At 39.6% G+C, this 27,893-nt stretch overlaps 1 long non-coding RNA gene across 2 annotated transcripts in view; it reads left to right on the forward strand.

Moving 5' to 3' along the window:
• The first annotated feature begins 197 nt into the window (after positions 1 to 197).
• The window catches only part of LOC307181683, a 93,229-nt gene continuing 65,533 nt past the window's right edge, over positions 198 to 27,893 (forward strand). The window contains exons 1-3 of one of the 2 annotated variants that reach the window (XR_013827006.1): positions 221 to 310; positions 18,999 to 19,078; positions 26,372 to 26,547. This is a non-coding gene — a long non-coding RNA (uncharacterized lncRNA). Of the gene's footprint in view, positions 311 to 18,998; positions 19,079 to 26,371; positions 26,548 to 27,893 lie in introns of both variants that reach the window. The other variant, XR_013827005.1, reaches the window with a different exon arrangement.

Consider the following 27,893-nt stretch of genomic DNA (forward strand, 5'->3'; position numbering starts at 1 on the left):
AAGAGGACTTACGTTCGCGTCTGCGCACTCAGAACCGCAGCCTCGCGGGAGGAGGCCCTTTTGGAAATGGGCATGAAGCCAGAGCTGTCGCCACGCTCAGGAGGTAAAAGAGACTGGAGCTTGACGACCATATTTGAAGTGGGTAAGAAGCTGCAAAGGGCCACCTTAACAAGATCGCGCAGAGAGTGTTTTCGGGAGATTGAAGTTCAGAGCCGTATCACCACCGGCGTTCGTTAGTGGCTGCATAAACTTGGGAAGTTTTCTTTGTCTTTAAAATCCGTGATTCTCCTGCGACTTGTTAAACTAAAAGGTACCCTCTAGACGACCTTGGCTGTCCTTGGTGTGGGGTTGTCCTGGCCAGTGATGTTCGATTCTTGTTGCTAGATAATAGTGTAATCGCAGATCCAGTGAAATTTGAGAGTGGTCTGGAGTTTGACAGGAATTGAGGGAAGGCAGCTTCTAGGAAGTATTTTCCTTCCAGATAAAAAGACAAAGCTTCAAGAGGAGGCTCCATCTTTCCCCTTCCCTTTCCTTAGGGGTTGGTTGAGGAGCATCTTGTGACATTGAGGGGACAAATCTTTAAAGATGAAAGGTGGATCATTAGGGAGTTTGAGATTGACGTGTACGCACTGCTATATTTAAAATGGATAATCAACAAAGACCTACTTGTATAGCACAGGGAATTCTGCTCAGTATTATGTAACAGCCTAAATAGGAAAAGAATTTGAAAAAGAATAGATACATGTATAATGTATATGTATAACTGAATCACTTTGCTGTACACCTGAAACTAAAAATATTGTTAATCAACTATACTCCAATATAAAATAAGAAGTTAAAAAAAAAAAGCTAACATGCTGAAGATGGTTGTATGGAAAGATAGAAAACCCCTGAATACTTGATGATGTCATTGAGCTGCTGCAGCAGGCTTGGAAACACCTATCTCCAGATTTTGTTGTGTAAGATAATTGAAGGTCATTTTGTCTAGACTGGTAGGTCTCTGTTGCTTGGGTTCTTGAAACTGATAGCATTTCTAGAGATACATGAGGTGAAGTTCCCCTCCTCCAAAGAAAAAAGAAGTAAGAAAGGTGGGAGTTGAGTATGTTTGAACCCCTATGAAGACTCAAACTACAGAATGCTTTTGAAATAGCAAAGTATAGTTTGGGAAAGATACAATAGCTTGAAACGATTTCAATCACTGCTAGTTTGGGCTGGTTATAAATGTACCGGACAGGAATGGTAAAAACAGAAGGCAAAGAAATATAATAGAGATTTAGTGGTAATTAGGGGTATGACCTATTAATCACATATATTGGACACCATTGTAAACAAGCTTTTTAAAGATTACTTTGAAAAATCAATACAGTTAGAAGTAATGACAAATATACAGCTACAGAACACTTGGCAAAAAAACCAAAAACCAAACAACCTATCATATGGTAGACTGTTACTTTGGTGGCCCCAAATGAATCATTCCTCTCAGTTTTGCACCCCTGATAGTTCCCTCCTCTTGAATCTGGGCTGGCCTATGACTTGCTTTAATCCTTAGAATTCATTTTAGGCCTATGCCTTAAGAAGACAATACTTTTGCATTCAGGGAGATGCCACTGTGTTGGAAGTTTGACTTCTCAGACTTCCATGCTGTGAAAAGCCCAACCTAACCACACGGAGGAGCACTGAGGCCTTGGCTAACAGCTCCTGTTGAGCTCCCAGCCAACAGTCACCACCAGCTCTCCAGCCATGTGAAGAAGGCCATCATGGAAGTGGATTCTTCAGCCTCTACTGTAGTTACTTTGGGTGACTCTATGTGGAGCAGAGATAGGCTGTTTTCTCTGCTTAGCTCTGCCCAAGTTGCAAAATACAAGCAAGTAAAATGATTGTGGTTTTAAGCCACTGAATTTTGGAGTACTTTGTTGTCTGGCAGTAGATAACTGAAATAAATTTTAATGTTATGTGAATAGGTTTTTGTGCTTGGGAAAAGAGCATTTCCTTACCACTAAAGCTAACTGAGGTCTGCTTATATTAGTTCGCACTTATTTCTGATATTTCTGTGTGTTTTTATTGCCTTTTCATGGGAATTGGTCCTATTTTTCCTTTTAGATGGTACATTTCCAGAGGCAGGGAACAAGCCTCCTATCTTTTGTACTTTTTCCCCCTCATTAAGCTTTTCTGTTTTTTTAAATTTTATTATTTATTTTTATTTTTGGCTGCGTTGGGTCTTCAATGCTGTGCGTGGGGGCTACTCTTCGTTTTGGTGCGCGGGCTTCTCATTGCAGTGGCTTCTCTTGTTGCAGAGCACGGGCTCTAGGCATGTGGGCTTCAGTAGTTGTGGCACGTGGGCTCAGTAGTTGTGGCACGCAGGCTCTAGAGCTCAGGCTTAGTAGTTGTAACTCTTGGGCTTAGTTGCTCTGCGGCATGTGGCATCTTCCCGGGCCAGGGCTTGAACCTGTGTCCCCTGCATTGGCAGGTGGATTCTTAACCACTGCGCCACCAGGGAAGTCCCAACAATGGTGTTGATATGAATATTTTCCTTTCCCATTTTGGCTTAGATTTAGTGATGGCTTTCACGAGACCTATGTCCTGGTGGCAAACCTGTTGTGAACAAGAGATTTGCACCTGATTTTAATTCTCATTAGGCATATTAGGTTTTTGAAAGTGACTGGCTGGCTTTCATTAGGATCACAAATTAAAGGATCATAAATTAAGAAAGCCATGATGTAGGTGGTCACTCTAGTTTAAAAAGAGCAATTGCTGTGACTTGGCTGTGTATGCACGTAATGTGTGTGTGTGTGTGTGTGTGTGTGTGTGTGTATGCACTCATGTGTAGTTGTTAGTAGGATTGGGAAATGGAAAGATTGATAAAAACTGGCATAGAGCTTCAGGTTTCAGGCAGAGGAAGACGAAGGATAAAACCAAAATAGCAGATGGCTACAATGAGCTCAGTTTTTTCTTCTCTTCTGCTAGGAATTGAATGCTTGTGTCCAAAATTCCAATGTTGAGGGTCAATTCCCCAATATGATAGTATGTGGAGGTGGTACTGATCTACACATAACTTCCAAACAAAATTGAACATCCTTTAAAGGAATACAATACAATCTAGACACTCAACAGTATAATATTCACATTGTTCAACATCCAATTAAAAATTACTAGGCATGCAAAGAAGTAAAAAAATCAGTAGGAGCAAAGTCAATATAAACAGACCCAGAAATAACAGAGATGATGAATTAGCACAAAATTATGTTTAAAAAGCTACTGTAACTATGCTCAATGATTTAAGGGAAAAAGTTAACATAATGAGGAGAGAAATAGATATGAAAAAAACTAGGTGAAACTTATAGAGTTGGAAAATACAATATTCAGAAAATGAACAATTCACTGGCTGGGCTTAACAACATATTAGACAATGCAGAAGAACAGATCAGTGAACTTGAAGACCTAGCAACAGAAACCATGCAAACTAAAGCACAGGGAAAATAAAAGGCTAAAAAATTAAACAGAGTCTCGGTGACTTGTGGGATAATCGTAAGTGGTATATTATACATATAGTTGGAGTCCTGGGACAAGGGGAGAGGGACAGAGGAAACATTTGAAGAAATAATGGTTAAAAGTTTTAAAAAATGATAAAAATTATAAATTCACAGATCCAACAGACCACAAGTAGGATAAATACAAAATCATACCAAGCCACATCATGATTAAATGGTTGAAAACCAGTGATAAAGAGAAAAATCTCCCCCACCCCGTGTTATTGAGATTCAATTGCCGTATAACACATATGTTTAAGGTGTACAATGTGCTGATTTGATATATGTATATATTGCAAAATTGTTATCACAGTAAGGTTGGTTAACACATCCATCACCTCACATAGCTATGTTTTGTTTTTTTTCTTTGTGGTAAGAACTTTTAAGATCTACTCATTTAGCAGCTTTCAAGTATATAATACAGTATTGTTAACTATAGTCACCGTTCTGTAATTAGATCCCCAGAACTTATTCACCCTATAACTGAAAGTTTGTACCATTTGACCACTTTCACCTATTCCCCCCCATCCCTTGCCCCTGGCAACAACCAATCTACTCTCTATTTCCATGAGTTCAGCTTTTTAAAGATTATAACATACAAGGGAGATCGTACATATTTGTCTTTTTATGTTTGACTTGTTTCTCTTAGCATAATGCCCTCAGTGTTCATCCATGTTGTTGCAGATGACAAGATTTCCTCCTTTTTTATGGTTAAATACTATTCCATTATATATATATATTTATGTATATATATATATATATATATATAATATCATGTTTTCTTTATCCATTCATCTGTCAGTGGACACTTGTTTCAGTGTTTTGCTTGTTGTAAATAATGCTGCAGAGAACATAGAAGTGCAGATATCTCTCTGGGATAGAGATATCATTTCCTTTGGATAAATACCAGGAGTGGGATTGCTGGATATAGTAGTTCTATTTTCAAGATTTTGAGGAACCTCCATACTGTTTTCCAAAGTGGCTGTACCAATTTACATTTCCACCAGCAGAATACAGGCGTTCCTTTTTTTTCCATATCCTCATCAGCATTTGTTATGTCTTGTCTTTTTTTTTTTTTATGTCTTGTCTTTTTGATAACAGCCATTCTAACGGGTGTGAGGTGATAATCTCATTATGGTTTGATTTGCATTTCTTTGATGATTATTGATATTGAGCACCTCTTCATGTACCTGTTGGTCATTTGTATGTCTTCTTTGGAAAAATGTTTATTCAAGTCCTTTGCTCAATGTTTTAAAAACATTTTTTATTTCTTTAATGTTGTATCTATTTTATTTATTTATTTTTGGCTGCATTGGGTCTTTGTTGCCGTGCACGGGCTTTCTCTAGTTGCGGGGAGCGGGGGCTACTCTTCTTTGCGGTGTGCGAGCTCCTTATTGCAGTGGCTTCTCTTGTTGTGGAGCGTGGGCTCAGGCGTGCAGGCTTCAGTAGTTGTGGCATGTGGGCTCAGTAGCTGTGGCATGTGGGCTTAGTTGCTCTGTGGCTTGTGGGATCTTCCCAGACCAGGGCTTGAACCTGTGTCCCGTGCATTGGCAGGTGGATTCTTAACCACTGTGTCACCAGGGAAGTTCCCGTTTAAAGTGTTTTAAAGAGAGTATATAATGAAGTGTTAGGTAACAAAATACATATTAACTGTGAGTTCAAAGTTAATATGGGCCACAACAGTCACGGAAAATTCATGAAAGAGGAGAGTGGATGAGATTTTGGCTGGTGCTTCCAGGCAGAGGGAGTAAAACAACAGGCCTGTGGAGGATAGTATGAAGACTGGTCTGTAATGGAGTTAACCCTGTTATTCCTTTACAAAGACTTTATCCTAAGAAATTAACCAGTTATATTCATAGATGTTAATTACAGTGCTATTTAAGTTGGTAAAAACTTGAAACAATCTCTATTTTGTTTAAGAGTTTCTCCTAAGAAAATAGTAAAAAATACCATATTCAAAGATGATCATTACAGTGTTATTTAAAATGACAGAAATTGGAAACCATCTACATTTTAACCAATAGGGAAATGCAAATGACTTAGGCTGCATTCATTCAACAGAATGTGTGTTCATTTCAAAATGTATTTTTAATTATAACAAGTTGGCAAAATGTTTATGACTTAGTAAAAAATGTATATAATTATGTAAAAGAAGCAGAATGCAAAACTATAAGTACATTATTCTGTTAATTTTGTGGAAAAAAAATGCATGTCTTAGGAAAAAAGCCTGAAAGAAAATACACCAAACATCTTATATGAGGATAATCTCAAGGTGATGTCATTATGGGTGATTTTTATTTCCATCTTTACATTTTTCTGTAGTTTTAACACTTCTAGCAATGATTATATATTTTGTTTATATTCCTAGATACTATCTGTATTAGCTTACTGGGGCTGCTGTAACAATATACTAGGCACTTAAACAACAAATTAATTTTCTCATAATTTGGGAGGCTAGAAGTCCAAGATCAAGGTGTCAGCAGATTTGGTTTCTTCTGAGGCCTTTCTCCTTGGCTTGTAGATGGCAACCTTCTCTCTGTCTTTACATGGTTGTCCTTTTGTCCGCACATGTTTCTGGTGTCTCCCTTTGGGTCCAAATTTCCTCTACTTATAAAGACAATGGTCACATTGGATTAAGGCCCATCCTAAAGACCTCATTTTTGCTTAATTGCCTCTTTGAAGACCTTGTCTCCAAATACAGTTACATTCTGAAATAATGGGGGTTAGAATTTCAACATATAAACTTTGGGGAGGCACGATTCACCTTATAGCACTATTTAAAAATATGATTGGTATAATATTGAAAATATGAGAAACACAAAATGGGGCAAGTGTGAGTAGAATAGAAAGATATATGGTGGCTAATGGTGGGAGAACAGGTGAAATAACAATGATACCTAAATTATTTTTTTCTTTTTTTAAATTGAAATATAGTTGATTTACAGTGTTGTGATAGTTTCAGGTAGACAGCAAAGTAATTCAGTTATATCTATGTATGTATATATATATATTCTTTTTCAGATTCATTCTATTATAGGTTATTACAAGATATTGAATATAGTTCCCTGTGCTATACAGTAGGTCCTTGTTGGTTATCTATTTTGTATATAGTTGTGCATATCTGTTAATCTCAAACTCCTAATTTATCCCTCTCCCTCCTTTCACCTTTGGTAATCATAAGTTTGTTTTCTATGTTTGTGAGTCTGTTTCTGTTTTGAATTAAGACCTAACTTAAAAAAAAAAAACAGGCCTAACTTAATTTTTTATATTCAGTTCTCTCTGTTCAAATACCTGGTGTAGTTTCTGTCTCTTGACTAGACTCTGATTTTTACAGTAGTGGAGCTGGATTTGGGGAAGGTGTGGGTTTAGTTTTGGATATCTGAATTTGCAATGACAGTGGGATATTCATGTAGAAATATCTTGTACCTAGATGGAAAAATGACCCTGGAGTTTGTGGGAGAGATAGGAAACTGAAAACATTTGTCATTGTCAGCACTGATGTGATGATGGAAACTGTAAGACTACTTGAATTCTCTGGGTGAGCGGTGTGGCGAGCCAAGAGCAGATGGTTGACCATGGTCTTGCATATACTCACAAAGAAAAAGTAGCAAAATTAAAAAAAAAATCACAAACTTGAACATATAATGATGATTTTATGATAAAGCATTGATAAATGAAGCTCATACCAAGACTTTTGTTTTTTTGTACAGTTAACTTCTTACCCAACCTGTGTTTCCAAGTCTATCCCAATATTGGGGCTATTGTGACAAATCAAAGCCTAGGAACCCTGGAGCTCTTACTTTTTTTCCCCTAAGACCTTTGGGGAAAGCCCCCAGGTCACATTGAAGGCAGTGACTTATCTTTCCTCTTTTATCTTTTGGTTTTGCCAGTCTGCTAACAATACCATAGTGGTACTGCAGAACATTATAAAAATTATGAGAATTTTTTTTTTGTAATAGGTCTTTTTTTAAAAAATAAATTTATTTACTTATTTATTTTTGGCTGCGTTGTGTCTTTGTTGCTAAGTGCGGGCTTTTCTCTAGTTGCAGCCAGCGGGGGCTACTCTTCGTTGCGGTGCTCGGGTTTCTCATTGCGGTGGCTTGTCTTGTGTGAAGCACGGGCTCTAGGCACGTGGGCTTCAGTAGTTGTGGCACGTGGGCTCAGTAGTTGTGGCGCACGGGCTCAGTTGCTCCGTGGCATGTGGGATCTTCCCAGACCAGGGCTCGAACCCGTGTCCCCTGCATTGGCAGGCGGACTCTCAACCACTGCGCCACCAGGGAAGCCCATGGCAGGCGGATTCTTAACCACTGTGCCACCAGGGAAGTCCCTGTAATAGGTCTTTATTGGAGTATAATTCCTTCACAATACCGTGTTAGTTTCTGTTGCACAACAAATCGAATCGGCCATATGCATACACATGTCCCATATCCCCTCCCTTTTCAGCCTCCCTCCCATCCTCCCTATCCTATGCTGCTGCTTCCCACCAGCCAACTATTTTACATTTGGTAGTGTATATATGTCAATGCTACTCTCACTTCGCTGCAGCTTTGCCCTCCCACCGCATGTCATCAAGTCCTTTCTCTATGTCTACCTCTTTATTCCTGCCCTGCAGCTGGGTTCATCAGTACAATTTGTTTTAGATTCCATATATATGTATTAGCATATGGTATTTGTTTTTCTCTTTCTGACTTAACTTCACTCTGTATGACAGACTCTAGGTCCATCCACCTCACTACAAATAACTCAATTTTGTTTTTCTTTATGCTGAGTAATATTCCATTGTATATATGCGCCATATCTTCATTATCCATTCATCTATCGATGGACATTTAGGTTGGTTCCATGTCCTGGCTATTGTAAATAGTGCTGCAGTGAACACTGTGGTGCATGTCTCTTTTCAAATTATGGTTTTCTCAGGGTATATGACCAGTAGTGGGATTGCTGGGTCATATGGTAGTTCTATTTTTAGCTTTTTTAAAAATTATTTTTAGCTTTTTTTAAACCTCCATACTGTTTTCCATAGTGGTGGTATCAATTTACATTCCCACCAACAGAGTAGGAGGGTTCCCTTTTCACCACACCCTTTCCAGCATTTATTGTTTCTAGCTTTTTTGATAATGGCCATTCCGACCATCGTGAGGTGATACCTCACTGTAGTTTTGATTTGCATTTCTCTAATAGTGATGTTGAGCATCTTTTCATGTGCCTCTTGGCCATCTGTATGTCTTCCTTGGTGAAATGTCTATTTAGGTCTTCCGCCCATTTTTTAACTGGATTGTTTGTTTTTTTGATATTGAGCTCCATGAGCTGTTTGTATATTTTGGAGATTAATCCTTTGTCTGTTATTTCATTTGCAAATATTTTCTCCCATTCTGAGGGTTGTCATTTTGTTTTGTTTTTGGTGTCCTTTGCTGTGCAAAGCTTTTAAGTTTAATTAAGTTCCATTTGTTTATTTTTGTTTTTGTTTCTGTTACTCTAGGAGGTGGGTCAAAAAAGATCTTGCTGTGGTTTATGTCAAAGAGGGTTTTTCCTATGTTTTCCTCTAAAAGTTTATAGTGTCTGGTATTACATTTAAGTCTTTAATCCATTTGGAGTTTTTTTGTTTTTTGTTATTTATTTTTGGCTGCATTGGGTCTTCGTTGCTGTGTGCGGGCTTTCTCTAGCTGCTGTGAGTGGGGGCTACACTTCGTTGCAGTGCGTGGGCTTCTTATCACTGTGGCTTCTCTTGTTGGGGAGCATGGGCTCTAGGCGCACAGGCTTCAGTAGTTGCAATACATAGGCTCAGTAGTTGTGGTTCACGGGCTCTAGAGCACAGGCTCAATATTTGTGGCGCACAGGCTTAGTTGTTCTGCAGCATGTGGGATCTTCCAGGACCAGGGATCGAACCTGTGTCCCCTGCATTGGCAGGCGGATTCTTAACCACTGCACCACCAGGGAGGTCTCCATTTGGAGTTTATTTTTGTGTATGGTGTTAGGTAGTGTTCTAATTTCATTCTTTTACATGTAGCTGTCCAGTTTTCCCAACATCAATTATTGGAGGGGCTGTCTTTTCTCCTTTGTATGTTCTTGCCTCCTTTGTCATAAATTAGGTGCCCATATGTGTGTGGGTTTATCTCTGGGCATTCTACCCTGTACCATTGATCTATATTTCTGTTTTTGTGCCAGTACCATACTGTCTTGATTACTGTAGCTTTGTAGTATAGTTTGAAGTCGGGGAGCCTGATTCCTCCAACTCTGTTTTTCTTTCTCAAGATTGCTTTGGATATTTGGGGTCTTTTGGGTTTCCATACGAATTGTAAGATTTTTTGTTCTAATTCTGTGAAGAATGCCATTGGTAATTTGATAGGTATTGCAATGAATCTGTAGATTGCTTTGGGTAGTATAGTCATTTTCACAATATTGATTCTTCCAATCCAAGAACATGGTATATTTCTCCATCTGTTTATGTCATCTTTGATTTCTTTCATCAGTGTTTTATAGTTTTCTGAGTACAAGTCTTTTGCCTCCTTAGGTGGTTTATTCCTAGGTATTTTATTCTTTTTGTTGCAATGGTAAATGGGAGTGTTTCCTTAATTCTCTTTCTGATTTTTCATTGTTGGTGTATAGGAATGCCAGAGATTTCTGTGCCTTAATTTTGTATCCTGCACCCTTACCAAATTCACTGATTAGTTCTAGTAGTTTTCTGGTGGCATCTTTAGGATTTTCTACGTATAGTATCGTGTCATTGGCAAACAGTGACCTTTTTACTTCTTCTTTTCCAATTTGTATTCCTTTTATTTCTTTTTCTTCTCTGATTGCTGTGGCTAGGACTTCCAAAACTATGTTGAATAAGAGTGATGAGAGTGGACATCCTTGTCTTGTTCCTGACAACTCATTCAAACATCCACTGTGTGCCTACTTTGTGTCAGGTGTCTGTTATGTGTGTAGTTTACTGCTGACAGTTGTTCTAAGCCTTTTCTCTCCTTTGGTTCCCTCTGGTTGCCCCTCAGTACATATACCTTCTTCTCTTTTGACAGGGGCCCTTACCTCCTACTTTCCTAACAAAGAAAAGAACCATGTGAGGTGAGCCTTTTAATCCATTCCAAAATAACTCTGTTTCTTTCTCCCCATCTTAGAAGAACTGAACTTCCTCTTTTTTTTTTTTTTTTTGCGGTACACGGGCCTCTCACTGTTGTGGCCTCTCCTGATGCGGAGCACAGGCTCCAGACTTGCAGGTTCAGCGGCCATGGCTCACGGGCCCAGCCGCTCCACAGCATGTGGGATCCTCCCAGACCGGGGCACGAACCCGTGTCCCCTGCATCGGCAGGCGGACTCTCAACCACTGCACCACCAGGGAAGCCCTGAACTTCCTCTTTTTAAGTTTGAACTATCCTTGTGTTCTCAATCCTCTTTGTCTTCTCCCTCTTCATCCTTGTGGGTGCTATAACAGCTAGAATCAAAGATTTCTCCCTTAAATATCTTCTTTTTGTCTAGCTTAAGCACCTTTAATTTCCTCTTCTCTCCTTGGCCTGTAGACATAATCTTTTTTCTCTGTGCTGGAACACACACACACACACACACACACACCTTTGTTTGACCTTGATGCAACTCTTAGCCTATTTTTCTAACCCTTTTATTGTTGTAGGTTTATAATGGAGCAGGAGCCTATGGGACCTTCCCCAGACAGGCCCTTCCCCCATATCCAATGTTTAGCTTATCTCTGAAGTACCTAGATAACAGTATTTGATGCACATTTCCTGAGTTGTTTTACAGATGTGAACCCCCCCCCCCTCAAATGGAAGATGTTAACTACTTGATGACCTTTAGCACATAGCCCCAGCCCTCCTGGCGCCTAAGGACTAATAATGTTAACCCCTGTGACACCGCCCTGTTCCCTCACCATCAGCCAGTCACAGAACTGTGCATGAGTCGATCACATGCCCTGCAACCTGCAACCGTACCCTGCAACCGTCCTCCCTCACCTGGCTTTTCAAAATGCTTTGCCAAAACCCTTCTGGGAGCTCGGGGTTCTTTTGGGCATGAGCCACGCTTCTCCTTGCATGGCCTTGCAGTAAACCTTTCTCTGCTCCAAACTTTAATGTTTCTGTTTGTTTGGCCTCACTGTGCGTCAGGCACAGGAACTTGTGCTAACAGGTTTAAGAATGAACCTCCATTCCCAATGCACAGTCACTCCTAGTTCTGCTCGCTTGACTCCTGCTGCTGCTTCGGCCTCTGTCCCTGTCATTCAGACTGGTCACCGAAAGGCAGTCCTGGCTTCCTAGTCACAAGGCACAGTGGGTTTTTCTCAGCCCTCCCTGTCTTAGCTTCTCTGTGGCATTTGACACTGTTGATCCCCCTTTTTTCTAACACTCTCTTCTCTTGATTTTCATAGCACAACATATGATTTTCTTCTCATCTTTTTGCTCTAACATTTTCAAAACAGTTTAGATGACTAAATGTACTGAGCCTAAGTTCCAACATATCTGTTGCAGTTTGAAGGGGTCAGGAAGGAATAGTGGGCGTTACCAAAAGCTGATGGCTGCTCAAATAGGCTTTGTAGGATGTTGTCCAATGATGTTAAAAGCTTCCTCACTTGGAAGGTCTAGATATTTGATTGTGTCCAAGGCTGGTTAAAGTAACCAATCTTATAGGAGACTAATGCTCCCTATGTAGTGTCTTCCCTGAGCAGAGCTTGCCTTTCCAATTCTCTTTATTCCTCTAAGTTTCAATCTTTCAGTTTCTAATATCTCAGATGTATTAATTCCATTGTTGAGCAGTGGTCACGCTCTCTCTTCTGATTTTTACTTTTTATTTCCTAATGATATGTGTTGATTTTACTTGTCACGTTTTCAGAGTTCTGGAGGTGTTTGCTGTCAACTCAGTGTTCTATGTAAGAAAAAAGCCCCACTTTGTTTGACAGGCTTTTCTCTCTTCTTAAATGTAGGAGTTATTTAACATAATCTAGATTTTGAAAAGTAGAATGCCTCATGGAGATTTTATGTTTGTTACTCAAGATGTAGAAAATAGAGTTCATTTTTGTCTGAGAAGAATCTTCTCTCCATAAATAAAAAGTGATTACTTGGGCTTCCCTGGTGGCGCAGTGGTTGAGAGTCCGACTGCCGATGCAGGGGACGTGGGTTCGTGCCCTGGTCCAGGAAGATCCCACATGCCGCGGAGCGGCTGGTCACATGAGCCATGGCCACTGAGCCTGCGCGTCCGGAGCCTGTGCTCCGCAACGGGAGAGGCCACAACAGTGAGAGGCCCGTGTACCACAAAAAAAAAAAAAAAAAAAGTGATTACTTAAAAAGTCATCATCCTATTGAGAATGGATAAGAATAAGAAAAAATAACCTGGTCTTATAAACAATTTCTTTTTGTATTGTGCTAAGTTATAGGTGAACTTCTAGTTCTTACTGTTGTTAGTTGATACTTAACATGGAGCCTTCAGCCAAATGAGAAGGGAACCGTGCGTGGTGAGTTGATGGAAAATGGAGCCTTTACGGCGAAGAAAAAAGAAGTCTGAAGTTGTTTCTCTGTGAACTTTAACTACTGTTTCTTCCTGATTTCAAACATGGCAGGTTTTAATAGAGACTTAACATTCATCCCTGCTGTTGTCATTTACTTTGAGTTAGCCATTTATTACTGAAACTTAAAGATAAAATCTAGGGAGATTTCTCAACTTAAGGTTCATAGCCTTTCTCTAATTATCCCTCTTCTCTTACGTTGTGCTGCCTTTCCCCTATACATTTGTTGTACCTGGGTACATTGTGAAGTCCAAATTCACATTCTGTTTTTATTTCAGTATGAGGGAATTTCAGAGTATAAGGTCACTTGGCTAGTAATAAGTAAGTCAGGTCAAAAATTTATCCTAGATCTCCTATTAGCCAAATTGAGAACAGTTAGAACCTCAGAATTAATAATAACATAGTAATCCACTAACTAAAATAATCCATGAATCCATACTGATGTACACAAATGAATGAATAAATATATAGAAGGTAAAGAAGGGAAAATCTCCTTCCAGCAGAATGCCAACTAATAAATGTGATAAATGAGGAAGGAATGATGGAATTAGAAAATCACCATTTGGCAACCACCATATTAATAATTGCTTCAGGCAAGAATCATCAAAGGAAGCTAAAATTTGTGGGGGAGTTTGCTAAGGAACATGACACTTACATAGTCTCAAGATTATCTAGTGATTACACAGGGAAAAATAGTAATTTTACAGTGGCACAATCTGGTAGACACTGACTTAATCAAATAACCAAAATTAATATTACCAATAAGGAGACCAAGTAGCATCATGTACCTCTGATGTGATGCATTGACAAGTTGGCATTCCTGCCAAAAATGCATAATCTGAATCTAATCATGAAGAGACATCAGACTAATGCAAACTGAGGGATTGTCTACAAATAACTGGCCTGTAGTCTTCAAAAAAGTCAAGGACATGAAAAACTGATTAACTGTTCCAGATGAAAGGAGGATAAAGACACATGACAGCTAAATGTAACATATAATCCTGGAATTGGAGACTGCACTTAAAAAAAAAAGGAAGGACATTGTGGAACAATTGATGAAATTTTACGTGGGACTGTAGATTAGACAATGGTATTGTATCAAAGTTAAATTTCCTGATTTTGATAATTGTATTGTGATTATATAAGAGAATGTGCTTGTTCATAGGAAATGCCCATTGAAATATTTAGGGGCAAATAGGTACGATGTTTGCAACTTAATTTCAAATGGTTCAGAAAAAAATGAGTACACATACACAGAAAGAATGATAAAGCAAATGGGGCAAAATGTAAACACTTGGTGAATCTGGGGAAAGAGTATATTGGAGTGCTTTGTATGATTCTTGCAACTTTTCTATGAACTTGAAATGATATCAAAATAAAAAGTTACCAAATAAACCCAATTCTGAATTTTGGGGGATTAATTTTTTTAAGTAAAATCTTTAATTGAAGTATACTAAGCATACAGAAGAGCACAGACACCAAAAGTGTACAGCTCGATACCTTTTTATGAAATGAACCCCCCCGCGTAATCGTGATCCAGGTTAGGATCTAAAATATTACCGACATTCTGGAAACATCCTTCCTAGTCATTACTCCATCCTTCCACTGCAAAGGCAACCTCTATATGACTTCTATTATCATGGTTTAGTTTTGCCTCTTTTTGAACGTTGTGTAAATAGAATCATACCATATGATTATTTTTTGCGTTTATTTTTTCCTAACATTTTGTCTGTGAGAGTCATTTCTTGATGCAAGTAGCTGTAATTCATTTATTTCTTTTTTATTCTTTAATATTGCACTGTATTTAAATAGACCGTAATTTATTTACCTGTTCTAACATTGTTGGACACTTGGGTTGTGTAGTAGACAGTCTCTAAGATAGCCCCTAGTGATCCTTGTCTCCTGTTATTCATCGCATTGTGTAATCCTCTCTCCCTGAGTGTGAGCTGGACCCAGTGACCAGTCTCTAATGAATAGAATACGGCAAAAGTGATGGGTTTTCCCTTCTGCGATTAGGTTGCAAAAAGACTGTGGCTTCCATTGTGGGTTCTCTTTCTTAGTTTGCTTACCTGGGGGAAATCAGTGTCATGTCATGAGTCAACCCTTTGGAGAGGTCCAAATGGTGAGAGATGAATGAGCTTGGAAGCAGATTCTCCAGCTCCAGGCAAACCTTGAAATGACTGCAGTCCAATGGCTGACAATTTGACAGCAACATCATGACAGACTAAGAGCTAAGCCACACTGGATTCCCGACTCAAAGAATCTGTGAGATGTTAATGTCTATGTTATCAGCTGCTAACTTTGGGCATAATTTGTTTTGCAGTAATTGATAACCGATAGAGATTTTTTTTTTCTAGTTTTTGACTATTACAAACAGTGCTGGCCAAACCTTCTTATATGTGTAGTGCACATATGTGAGCATCTGGGGTGTATACCTAGGAGAAGAATTACTGAGTCATAGGGTATATTTATGACAGCCTTACAGTTTTCCAAAGTAGTTGTACCGGTTTATAAGCCCACAACAATGTATGAGAGTTCCTATTCTTCCATACCCTTGGTAGCACTAGGCATTATCCGTCTTTTTAATTTTAGTCAGTATGGCATATCATTTAAAAATATATTATCTTGAGATAATTTCAAACTGAGAGAAAAGTTGCGAGAACAGTACACAAAACTTCCATATTCTCTTTACCTATACTCCCTAATTTTTAACATTTTACCATATTTCTCTTTCCCTCTAATGTATATGATGATTCTTTCTCTGAGAACAAGTTGCAAACATAATGACCCGTCCCTTAAATACCACAGTGCATTTCCCCCAAATAAGAGCACTTTCATATATAATCATACTATAACCATCCAGAATCAGAAAATCAACATTGATACAACACTATTATTCAATCCATAGACCCTGTTAAAATTTTGACAACTATCCCATTCTCTTCCTCTCTTCTGTGGTCTAGAATCCAATCCAGTATCATGTTGCATTTAGTTGTCATGTCTCTTTAATCTCCTATAACCTAGAATAGTTCCTTAATATTCCTTAATGTTAATGTCTTTCATGACCGTTGACAGTTTTAAAGAGTATACATGTTTCTGTTAGTACCGTTGATTGGGGTTTGTCTGATGCTTCCTCACATCCAGACTCAGGCCATACATTCTTGGCAGGAGTACCGCCCAACCCCCCCAAAACAAACAAACAAACAAACTGATGCTGTGCTCTTCTTAGAGATTCACATTGGGAGATATCCAATATCAACCTGTCCCATTGCTGATGAGGTTAACCAAGATCACCTGGCTAAGTTGATACTGCCAAGTTTCTCCACTGTGATGTCATCATTTTCCCATTTGCAATTTAATAGTGTTTTGTAGGGAGATAGTCCAAGACTCTCCCAATATCCTGTTCCTCATCAAACTTTAGTCACCAATCTTAGTATCCATTGATGACTCCTGCCTAAATCAGCCACCAATATGGTGGCTGCCACATGGTGATTTTTAACGTCCATCATTCCTTCTACATTACTAGATGACATTCAATTGTCCCTTCCTTTTTTTTTTTCTTTTTCTTTGGTATTTGGGATCCCAGTTCCCTGACCAGTGATTGAACCCGGGACCCCTGCATGGCGAGCACAGAGTCTTAACCACTGGACCACCAGGGAAGTCCCCTCTTCTTTTTTATTCAGTCATTCTTTCATTCATTTATTCATATCAGTATGGACTCATGGATTCCTATGTTAGTCAATGGATTAAGATCTATCATTATTATAACATTATTATGATGATCAGATTGTTCCAGTTTTTTTTTTTTAACATCTTTATTGGGGTATAATTGCTTTACAATGGTGTGTTAGTTTCTGCTTTATAACAAAGTGAATCAGTTATACATATACCTATGTTCCCATACGTCTTCCCTCTTGCGTCTCCCTCCCTCCCACCCTCCCTATCCCACCCGATTGTTCCAGTTTTGGCTAGTGTGAACCCTCTCAAGCTGAGTCCCATGTCCTTTGGACATATCAAAGTATTCTTTGAGCACTTCCTTATTTTCTGCTACAACAGGATGTTCCAAGCTCATTTTATGCCCCGGTCCTGGAATCAGCCATTTCTTCAAGGAGCCCTGTTTCCTTTTATTTGTTTATTTTTATTTTTAAATTAATTTTTATTGGTGTATAGTTGATTTACAATGTTGTATTAGTTTCAGCTGTACAGCTAAGTGAACCAGTTATACATATACATATATCCACTTTTTTTTAGATTCTATTCCCATATAGGTCATTACAGAGTATTGAGTACACAGTAGGTTCTTATTAGTTATTTATTTTATATCTAGTAGCATGTATATGTCAATCCCAATTTCCTAATGTATCCCTCCCCCCCCGATTCCTTTTAGTGGAGAATGGTGTTTAGAAACCAAGATCTGGGTGTTTAGTATGCTTATAATAACTATGTATCACAGGCATCCACTGATGATCTATCCTATCTATCTATCATCTATTTATTTCATCATGTATGAGTTCACACCAAAATCTCTAATTCCAATCCAATACCTCCGTTTTTTTTCTAGTCTTCCTCCATTCCATTTGTGTAAATTCCTCCTCAGGCCCTGATAAGCCTGGCTCTCATTGTCATATATTTACTTATTTCTCAGTCTTCCTGTATGTAACCAATCTCCCAACCACAAAGACTGCCTACTTGGCTGGCCTTCTTCTTGGTCCTGCCAACTTCTCAGTCTCAGCCCTGATGCCATTTCCTTGGCCAGCATCTGCCTTAGTTTGTTCTCTCCCTGTGGCTGCCTTTTTGGCAGCCACACTGCCACCTTCAAAGATTGGGCAAGGAAGGGCAGGGAAGAGGGGAAAGCAAGAGCCATCCTCCTATTTTGACTCTTAGACCAGCGTTTTATTGATCTGGCTCCTTAGTGAGAATTCAGCTTGCTTCAAGAATAGATACCCACTGAGAGTTTGGCCCCTTAAAATATCCCAGGGTGCTGGGTTATTTAATGACTTAAAGTGACTAATATTGGTAGGATTAAGCATTATTTAATGAGAATAGGGGGAAGAGAAACAGCAGGAGCAGGTGGGGAAGGATAAACAATCACCATTCCAGTTGGGCCTTGGATAGAGCTCAACTTCAGTCTTAGTTTTGTTTTTTTTTGTTTTTTTTTTTTTTCGGTACGCGGGCCTCTCACTGTTGTGGCCTCTCCCGTTGCGGAGCACAGGCTCCGACGCGCAGGCTCAGCGGCCATGGCTCACGGGCCCAGCCGCTCCGCGGCATGTGGGATTTTCCCGGACGGGTACACGAACCCGTGTCCCCTGCGTTGGCAGGCGGACTCTCAACCACTGCGCCACCAGGGAAGCCCCAGTCTTAGTTTTATAGTGAAAATGGTTCCCATCAGTGCTCCTGCCCCAGAGCGTGAGCTTGCCATAGAAAGGCTGTGTTGGGTTGGAGAGGGGATGGAAGATAGGTTTTCAGATCTATTCTGAAGTGGAATGCACATTTTAGGATGGTTTTGGCATCCACTTGGCCTTCCCAGATGCCCTGTGGTCAGGCTAGACCTCTCAAGCAGCTTCAGACTCCCAGACCCCTGACCCAGGCTGGAGTCAGAATGGCCTCTGGAGGGCAGAGGAGCACCGTGTGATCCTGCTCAGCTCTAACTTGATCTAACCATTTCCGTTGCCTGTTCATTTGCTAGTAAACTTCTGGAATTCCTTGGCAGACTCTCTTCCACATTTTGTCTAATAAACTAGAAAGAAAAAGGGTTGCATGATCTGGAAAAAAACTCAGAAAAGTTAAGTGACATTTATCTAATGTTATAAAGTTATATATATGAGACACTTTGGTTCATATATGTAAACAGGTAATAGCAACTAGCGAATTCATGAGTCAGAGTAATGTTAAGTACGATGATTTGTTTGATATAGTCATTACTGACAGTCTCAAACAGCTACTGACATAGTTGTCTGAATTTTTAACAGTGAGTGATGACTGCCCAGGTGCCACATTTCTGGCTGTATAGAACAGTGGCTAAGCATGAGGATCATCTCAGACCGCCTGGGTTTGTATCCTGATGACACTACTTACTAGATGTGTGTCTTTAGGCATGTCAGTTACCTTTTCTGTGCTGTAGTTCTCTCATCTGTAAAAGTACCACATGGGGTTCTCATGAGGTTTAAGTGAGATCATACACAATTTTTAGAGTGGTGCCTGGCACATGAGAAGCACCCAATAAACATCAGTTTGGGGGCTTCCCTGGTGGCGCAGTGGTTAAGAATCCGCCTGCCAATGCAGGGGACATGGGTTCGAGCCCTGGTCTGGGAAGATCCCACATGCCACGGAGGAACTAAGCCCGTGTGCCACAACTAGAGCCCGGGAGCCACAACTACTGAGCCCACATGCCACAACTACTGAAGCTCGCGTGCCTAGAGCCTGTGCTCCGCAACAAGAGAAGCCACGGCAATGAGAAGCCTGCGCACCACAACTAAGAGTAGCCCTCACTGACTGCAACTAGAGAAAGCTGGCGTGCAGCAACGAAGACCCAACATGGGCAAAAATAAAAAAAACGAAAACCAAACAACATCAGTTTGCACTTGAGTGATTGTTATTATCATCTTAAGCTGCAGATTCATCCTTAACAAAAAAATTCCATAACAAATCTAATCAGCTTTCTTGTCTTGGTTCTCCTATCGACATCATGAGCTTATTATTTACTACTAAAACTGTAGAGAGACCATCTGTTTGCTTCTCCATTAGTTTGAAACAGATGAGATTGAGTTGACCTATTCTGCAAAAATAGCTGGTTGGGTCCAGCCGCAGTTTTCTTCAGTCCCATTTTTTTTTTTATCATTACCTCGCTGGAAAGTTGAAACTACTCTTCATAGATACCAATGTTCCACTAATCTGACCCAGTGTCTGCTGACAACTTTTCAATCATTGTAGTCTATTCAGTTCTTTTTACTCTAGAGGAATTTCTCTGATAAGCAAAACCGAACTGAGCAATTTCAAACACATACTTAACTTCCATTAAAAAAAAAAGACATCCTGTTAATGAAGGAAGACTGAGTGATGTTGGGTGGAACTCTGAATTGGGAGCCAGAAGGCCAGAATTCAAGTTTCAACACTGCAGCTATTTGCATATATCTATTGTGTATCTTCTGTGTGTGAAGCAATATGCTTGCCAGGCATTGAGGGGATTCAAAAAAAGGATTCAAACAAGTGGACTTTCTTCTCAGAGTGTTACAACCTGGTTGGAATAGCAAAGCAGCTGTGATAGGAGACTGAATGAAATAAATGCAGAATCCAGCATCCATCCCATTGTATGCTGGAGGAAAGAACGAATAAGGGCCTGGAGGAAGGGTGCCCTGGGCAGTCAGTGCCTCTTCCACACACTGTGTGCTCTCCTTTGTATCACAAAGTCTGGAAACCTGGGAACAGGATTCCCCAGACTCCTTTGCTTTCAGCCTTCTTGCTGTAGTTTATGTTCTGCCAATGAGGGGCTCTTGGCAACTGTGGAAAGCAGAAGAGAAGCCCGAGGCATTTACCCCTTTCTCTTCTGGCAGTGTTGGTAAGTGGATGTATGAACTTCTTGTATGTGAGTTTTCACAGTGGCCCTGGTGCTCCCCAGCTGATTCAGAGCTGTGAGGTCTGTGTGAGCAATAGCTTCTAGCAGGTTCCTGACTGCTTGGAAGCAGCAGTGTCTCATTCAATACTCACTCTCTAATAAAACTAGGTCTTCTGTAATGCCATGCTCTTTTTTTACCTCTGAGTCTTTACTCATCTGTCCCCTATCACCTATGTTGTCCTTCCTTCCACTTCCTTTGTATTTTATTCGTTTTTATGGCCCAGCAGCTAGTCAGTGACTGTTGCATATCACGCAACCAAACTATATATATATATATATATATATATATATATATATATATTTTTTTTTTTTTTGCAGTACGCGGGCCTCTCACTGTTGTGCCCTTTCCCGTTGCGGAGCACAGGCTCCGGACGTGCAGGCTCAGCGGCCATGGCTCACGGACCCAGCCGCTCCGCAGCATGTGGGATCTTCCTGGACCGGGGCACGAACCCGTGTCCCCTGCATCGGCAGGCGGACTCTCAACCACTGTGCCTCCAGGGAAGCTCCCAAACAATATTTTTGGGATGAATAGATGAAGGAATGAAAGAAAGAAGAGACGTTACAGGCTTAAGCAGATCTATAAATGGGATGGGGGTAGTGAACACAGTGGAGAGAGTAGGATATGAAGAGAAAAAGCAGAGTAACAATTGAAGGGGTTGGAAATGGGAAAAGAATAAATGGAAATGTGGCTCTTCACTGGCATAATATCACTGGGTTTTTAATAATCTACTATTTATGAAAAAAAGACAAGCCCCATGGTTTGCTAACTATGTGAGCATTTGTTAAAGTATAAAGGTAAGATGGATGAAGAAACGGGTCTGCTACAGTTTGAGGGTAGGAAGAAGGAATTGTCTGGTGGTCAACTGGTGTGGAGATGCACTATAGAAGAATGTAACAAAGGAGATCTCAAATAGGAAGACAGGTTCTATACAAGAATGATGGGGAAGGACACCCAGATTTAGGTAGAGTAGATCATAGTGATACCAAGCAGGGCCCTGTGGGGATCCTGCGCACAAAGCCTTTCTGTATCCCTCCATTTCTTTGATTACCTTCATTCAGCCTCCATGACCTTCCCTGAGTTCCAATGGGCAGATTCAAGCAGTTGTTAATTAGGGAAAGAGGGGGATGCAAGACAAGGGAGAAACAAAGAGTCAAGAGAATAGTGCAGCCTTGGGGCAGAGTCCTGGTTACCCATCAAGGGATACACACCACAATATCTTTCAGCTATTTTGCAGATACTGAAACCCCGTCCAGATGAGAGAAGTTAAGGATTAAAGATGGTATGCTGCCCACAAGCATGTAGACCCCAGACCAGTTGGAACCTGAAGGCTGATGATGCTGACTCCTACTTACCTCACCACTAACCCATCAGAAGAACATCTATGAGCTGATCATGTCCTCTTTGAACCATTACTATAAAACTTATCCAAGTTGGGACACACAGCTTTGAGGGCATTAGCCTGCTCTGGCCCCCTTTGTCTGGCAAAGCAATAATGCTATTCTTTTCTTTCTTTTTTTTTTTTAATAGAATTTATCTATTTAAATTTTATTTTTTAATTAATTTTTTTTTTTGGCTGCGTTTGGTCCTGTGGCTGCTCAAGCTTTCTCTAGCTGTGGCGAGTGGGGGCTACTCTTCATTGCGGTGAGTGGGCTCTAGGCACACAGGCTTCAGTAGTTGTGGCAGACAGGCTCAGTAGCTGTGGCTTGCAGGCTGTAGAGCATAGGCTCAGTAGTTGTGGCGCATGGGCTTAGTTGCTCCGCGACATGTGGGATCTTCCCAGATCAGGGATCGAAACTGTGTCCCCTGCATTGGCAGGCGGACTCTTAACCACTGCGCCACCAGGGAAGTCCCAAAGCTATTCTTTTCTACTTCACCCAAAACTCTTGCCTCCAAGATTCAGTTTGGCACTGGTGTACAGAGAAGCTGAGCTTTCGGTATCAGTAATATTGGTATAGTGCTTTACACTACTGAAAGTCTTTTTCAGGTGCATTATCCTATTTTATCCTCATTGCAACCTTGTGAACAAAGTATATACTATTAACACAAATAGGTTTGCTTGGAAAAGCAATGTGCTTATTGTGGAAAATTTAAATACATAGATCACAAAGGAAAAAAATAGAAATCACTCTTAAAGCCATCATTGTTAACATCTTGATGCTGGCCTCTCAGAGCTTTTCGATGCCTATTTATCTCTAAATTAAAAAATGGGATGCTATATACTTTAACTTTTTTAACAAATAAATTTATTTATTTATTTTATTTTTGGCTGTGTTGGGTCTTCTTTGCTGCACACTTGCTTTTCTCTAGTTGTGGTGAGTGGGGGCTACTCTTCATTGAGGTGCATGGGCTTCTCATTGCCGTAGCTTCTCTTGTTGCAGAGCATGGGCTCTAGGCGTGTGGGCTTCAGTAGTTGTGGCACGTGGGCTCAGTAGTTGTGGCACAGGGGCTTAGTTGCTCCGCGGCATGTGGGATCTTCCCGGACCAGGGCTTGAACCTGTGTCCCCTGCATTGGCAGCCAGATTCTTAACCACTGTGCCACCAGGGAAGTCCCCCTTTAAATTGTTTTTAAGCTTGCTTTTTTTTTTACTTAGGGCATTGTGAACATATTTTCATGTCATTAAATATTCCCCTGTGCATAATTGTTAATGGCTGCATAATATCCCATTGTCTGGTTAAGTAAATTATAGTATAAACTAGTCATTTACTGCTAGCATTTAGTTGACTCCAGTTTTTTACTTTTGCAAACAATATTGAGATGAATGTCCTTGCAGTTAAGTCTCTGCACATATCTTTTTTTTAACATATCTTTAATTATGTTCTTAGGATAACTGCCTAAAAGTGTGTTGAATGAAAAAAATGCACAATCGGAAAGTTGAGAATTATGTTTTATTGACTTACTGAGGACTTAAGCCCAGGAGGCAGACTCTCAGATAGCTCTGAGGAACTATTCCAAAGAGTAAGGAGAAGTCAGGATATATAAAAATCTTTGCAAAAACAAAACAGAAACGAAAAACAACCCAGGTAATTGGAACATCAAAAGATTACTGTCAAAGAAAACCAGACCTCAAGTTATGAATTTAGGGTTTTTCTGTGTATGGGAAGATTCAAGAGCCTGGGCTCATTGAAATTATTCCTTTGATACACACCTTATCTAGGGCCAGTATCCTGTTTATCTCCATCCTGAGTTCCCTTAGGGTGCACCATCAGGGCTGGCCGCAGTAGCTGATGGCTACACCATCCTTTGTTTACTGATATGACAGGTAACATTCTTTGTCCACAGGGCCTCCTCTTGGTCATAGGTTTGACCAATGTTTGGGAGGCATTTCATGACTAATTTTGTCCCGTGACACTAGGAAGGTTCATTCCTAGATCAGGGGAAGATTCTGTTGATAGGCCACTTGATGTGCTAATTTTTTGATTAGGCCCTGCTGATGATCTAAAATTCTCTGATAATATATTATGATCCAAGGAATGTTTTCCCTTGCTGCCTCTTTCCATATCTAGAGTTGCACTATTATAACTGTTCTATGTAGAGTTATATGTGATCAACTGCCTCAAGACATTTAGCCATCATTAATTTTGTTGAAGGCCTGGTTATACATTTGTTAATGCAAGAGACAATAATCTTATAAAACAGACAGGGTATAAGTAATACAGCTAGTAACATTAATAAAGTCATAGTTGCACAGAGAGGCACAAGGTGTAATTTGAAAACAAGAGAGAACAAATTAAAACATGATTAGTATAACTAGCTGTAATCTGATAACAAAAAGTCATCAAGTACACAGGGGTGTCAGAGAGGCCAAATTCTGGAAAGATCAGGTAGAGAGAAAAAGACACGTGTTTCATCTTCGTTTACAAGGTAAACTTTATCAACTTGTTGTATGTCATACTGTAAGAGGATTTTTGGAAAACAAAGTTTTGTTTTCTGGAAAACAAAGATTAAAAGCCAGTATATTTCAGAAAGAAGTTGTAAAATTATAAATCATTTATCAGTTCCTTTACTCCCATGTAATTAATTCCTGTTGATCTGGATGATGTCGTAGATTTTCCATTAGAGTTTTGTAATTTCTTATCCAGTTCAGTGGTATGATCTAAAAGTTATCAGAAACTTATATTTGTCAAAAATTTCTTTTTATAAATCTTTTTGAAGACCTTCATTTTCTAGAAGCATCAGAGTAAAACAGTGATTGTCTATAAGTCTTTGACAAGACTTCGGTGTGGTTAAAGTTCTGATTACAATGTAATCAACAAGAAACTTGGATATTTCTGTGACATACAACATTTTAAAATAACTAGAATTACAACTGATAACATTATATCAAGACATATCAGAATTTTATGAATTATATAACTTTTGGAATATCTATGTTAATGACATCTAACCTAAGATGATTTTTTTAAATTATTTATTTATTTTTGGTTGCATTGGGTCTTTGTTGCTGTGTGTGGGCTTTCTCTAGTTGCAGCGAGTGGGGGCTACTCTTCGTTGCGGTGCACGGGCTTCTCATTGCGGTGGCTTCTCTTGTTGCAGAGCGTGCGCTTCAGTTGTTGTGGCATGCAGGCTTCAGTAGTTGTGGCATGTGGGCTTCAGTAGTTGTGACTTGCGGGCTCTAGAGCGCAGACTCAGTCATTGTGGCACATGGGCTTAGTTGCTCTGCAGCATGTGGGATCTTCCTGGACCAGGGCTCGAATCCGTGTCCCCTGCATTGGCAGGCAGATTCTTAACCACTGTGCCACCAGGGAAGCCCTAAGATGATTTTATAACCACTTTTTGATAATGTTTCCCATGTAATATAACATAAATAAACCTAATTAGTTTTAATATCTCTCTTTGGGATGTTTCAAGGGCCCTTTGAAGCATCCCAAAGTCAGCTGGAAGTCAAAAGAACTTTATTTAAAATTCGATATTTGGGAAGTTTGTCAAAAAATATCAAAAAGGTTTCAAAACACTTGGTCATATAGGATCATAGGTCACTGTGAAACTGTTGTTGAACCCAGGTTTGTGTGCCTGATGCACAGTGGGACCAAACTAACTGAAATGTCAGTTTGGGATGGAGAAAGGTATATTGCAGGGCCAAGCAAGGAGAATGGGTGGCTCATGCTCAAAAGACCCAAACTCCCCAGTGGGTTTCAGGAAAGCTTTTTTAAAAACTTTAAGTGTAGTTGGTTTACAATGTTGTGTTAGTTTCTGGTGTGTAGATTAAGTTATACATATGTATTCTTTCAGATTATTTTCCACTACAGGTTATTACAAGATACTGAATATAGTTCCCTGTGCTATACAGTATGACCTTGTTGTTTGTCTATTTTATGTATAGTAGTGTGTTTTAATCCCAAGCTCCTAATTTATCCCCACCCCTCCCCCACCTTTCTCCTTTGATAACTATAAGTTTGTCTTCTATGTCTGTGAATCTGTTTGTTTTGTAAATAAGTTCACTTGTACCATTTTAGATTCCACATATAAGTAATATCATATGGTATTTGTCGTTCTCTTTCTGACTTACTTAGTATGATAATCTCTAGGTCCATCCACATTGCTGCAAATGGCATTATTTCATTTTTTAATGGCTGAGTAATATTCCATTGTATATATATACCACATCTTTATCCATTCATCTGTCGATGGACATTTAGATTGCTTCAATGTTTTGGCTCTTGTAAGTAGTGCTGCTGTGAACATTGGGGTGCATGTATCTTTTTTAAAAAATATTTATTTATTTATTTAGGCTGCGCCAGGTCTTAGTTGCGGCATGCGGGACCTTTGTTGCAGCATGTGGACGTCTTAGATGTGGCACATGGATATCTTAGTTGCAGCATGCATGCAGGATCTAGTTCCCCAACCAGGGATCAAATTTGGGCCCCCTGCATTGGGAGTGTGGAGTCTTACCCCCTGGACCACCAGGTAAGTCCTGCATATATTTTTTTAGAGTTTTCTCTGGATATATGCCCAGGAAGGGATTGTGGATCATATGGTAACTCTATTTTTAGTTTTTTAAAGGAACCTCCATACTGTTCTCCATAGTGGCTGCACCAATTTACATTCCCAACAACAGTTTATGAGGATTCCCTTTTCTCCACACCCTCTCCAGCGTTCATTATTTGAAGACTTTTTGATGATGGCCATTCTGACTGGTGTGAAGTGATACCTCATTATAGTTTTGATCTGTATTTCTCTAACAGAGATGTTGAGCATCTTTTTATGTGCCTGTTGACTGCCTGTATATCTTCTTTGGAGAAATGTCTATTTAGGTCTTCTGCCCATTTTTTGATTGGGTTGTTTTTTTGATATTGAGCTGTATGAGCTGTTTGTATATTTTGGAAATTAAGCTCTTGTCAGTCGCATCATTTGGGAATATTTTCTCCCATTCTGTAGGTTGTCTTTTCATTTTGTTTATGGTTTCCTTTGCTGTGCAAAAGCTTGTAAGTTTAATTAGATCCCATTGGTTTACTTTTGCTTTTATTTCTTTTGCCTTAGGAGACTGACTTAAGAATGCTTTGCTATGATTTATGTCAGAGGATATTTTGCCTATGTTCTCTTCTACTGGGGAAGCATTTTTTTTTTTTTTTTTTTTCTGGGGAAGCATTTTTAAAGACAAGGTGAGGGAGGGGAATAGGAGGATGTGTGATCAGCTCATGCACAATTCTGATTGGTTGATGGTGAGGTTAACAGGGCAGTGTCAATTAACATTATCAGTTCTCAGACTCCAGTAGGTCTCGACATGTTCATGGTCATCAAGTAGTTAACTTCTTCCATTTGGTGGGGGTTTTAGCATCTGTAAAACAGTTTTCCTAGCCCAACTGCTATTTTTGTCACTACATGTTCTCATCCTTTAAATTATTAATTCTCTTTTTTTTTAACATTTTTAAAATTGTATCGTTTGCTTTTTTAAATTGAAGTATAGTTGATGTACAATATTATATAAATTACAGGTGTACAATACAGTGATTTACAATTTTTTAAAGGTTATACTCCATTTATAGTTATAAAATATTGGCTATAATCCATGTTGTATCAATACAATACATCCTTGTAGCTTATTTTATACCTAATAGTTTGTACCTCTTAATCCCCTACCCCTTTATTGCCCCTACTCCTTTCCCTCTCTGCACTGGTAACCACTAGTTTGTTCTCTATTTGTGAGTTAGGTTCTTTGTTATATTCACTAGTTCGTTGTAGTTTTTAGAGTTCACACGTAAGTGATATTATACAGTATTTGTTTTTCTCTGTCTGACTTATATCAATGATTA

The sequence above is a fragment of the Stenella coeruleoalba genome (assembly GCF_951394435.1).
Source record: "Stenella coeruleoalba genome assembly, chromosome: 2".
Lineage (NCBI taxonomy): Eukaryota > Metazoa > Chordata > Mammalia > Artiodactyla > Delphinidae > Stenella > Stenella coeruleoalba.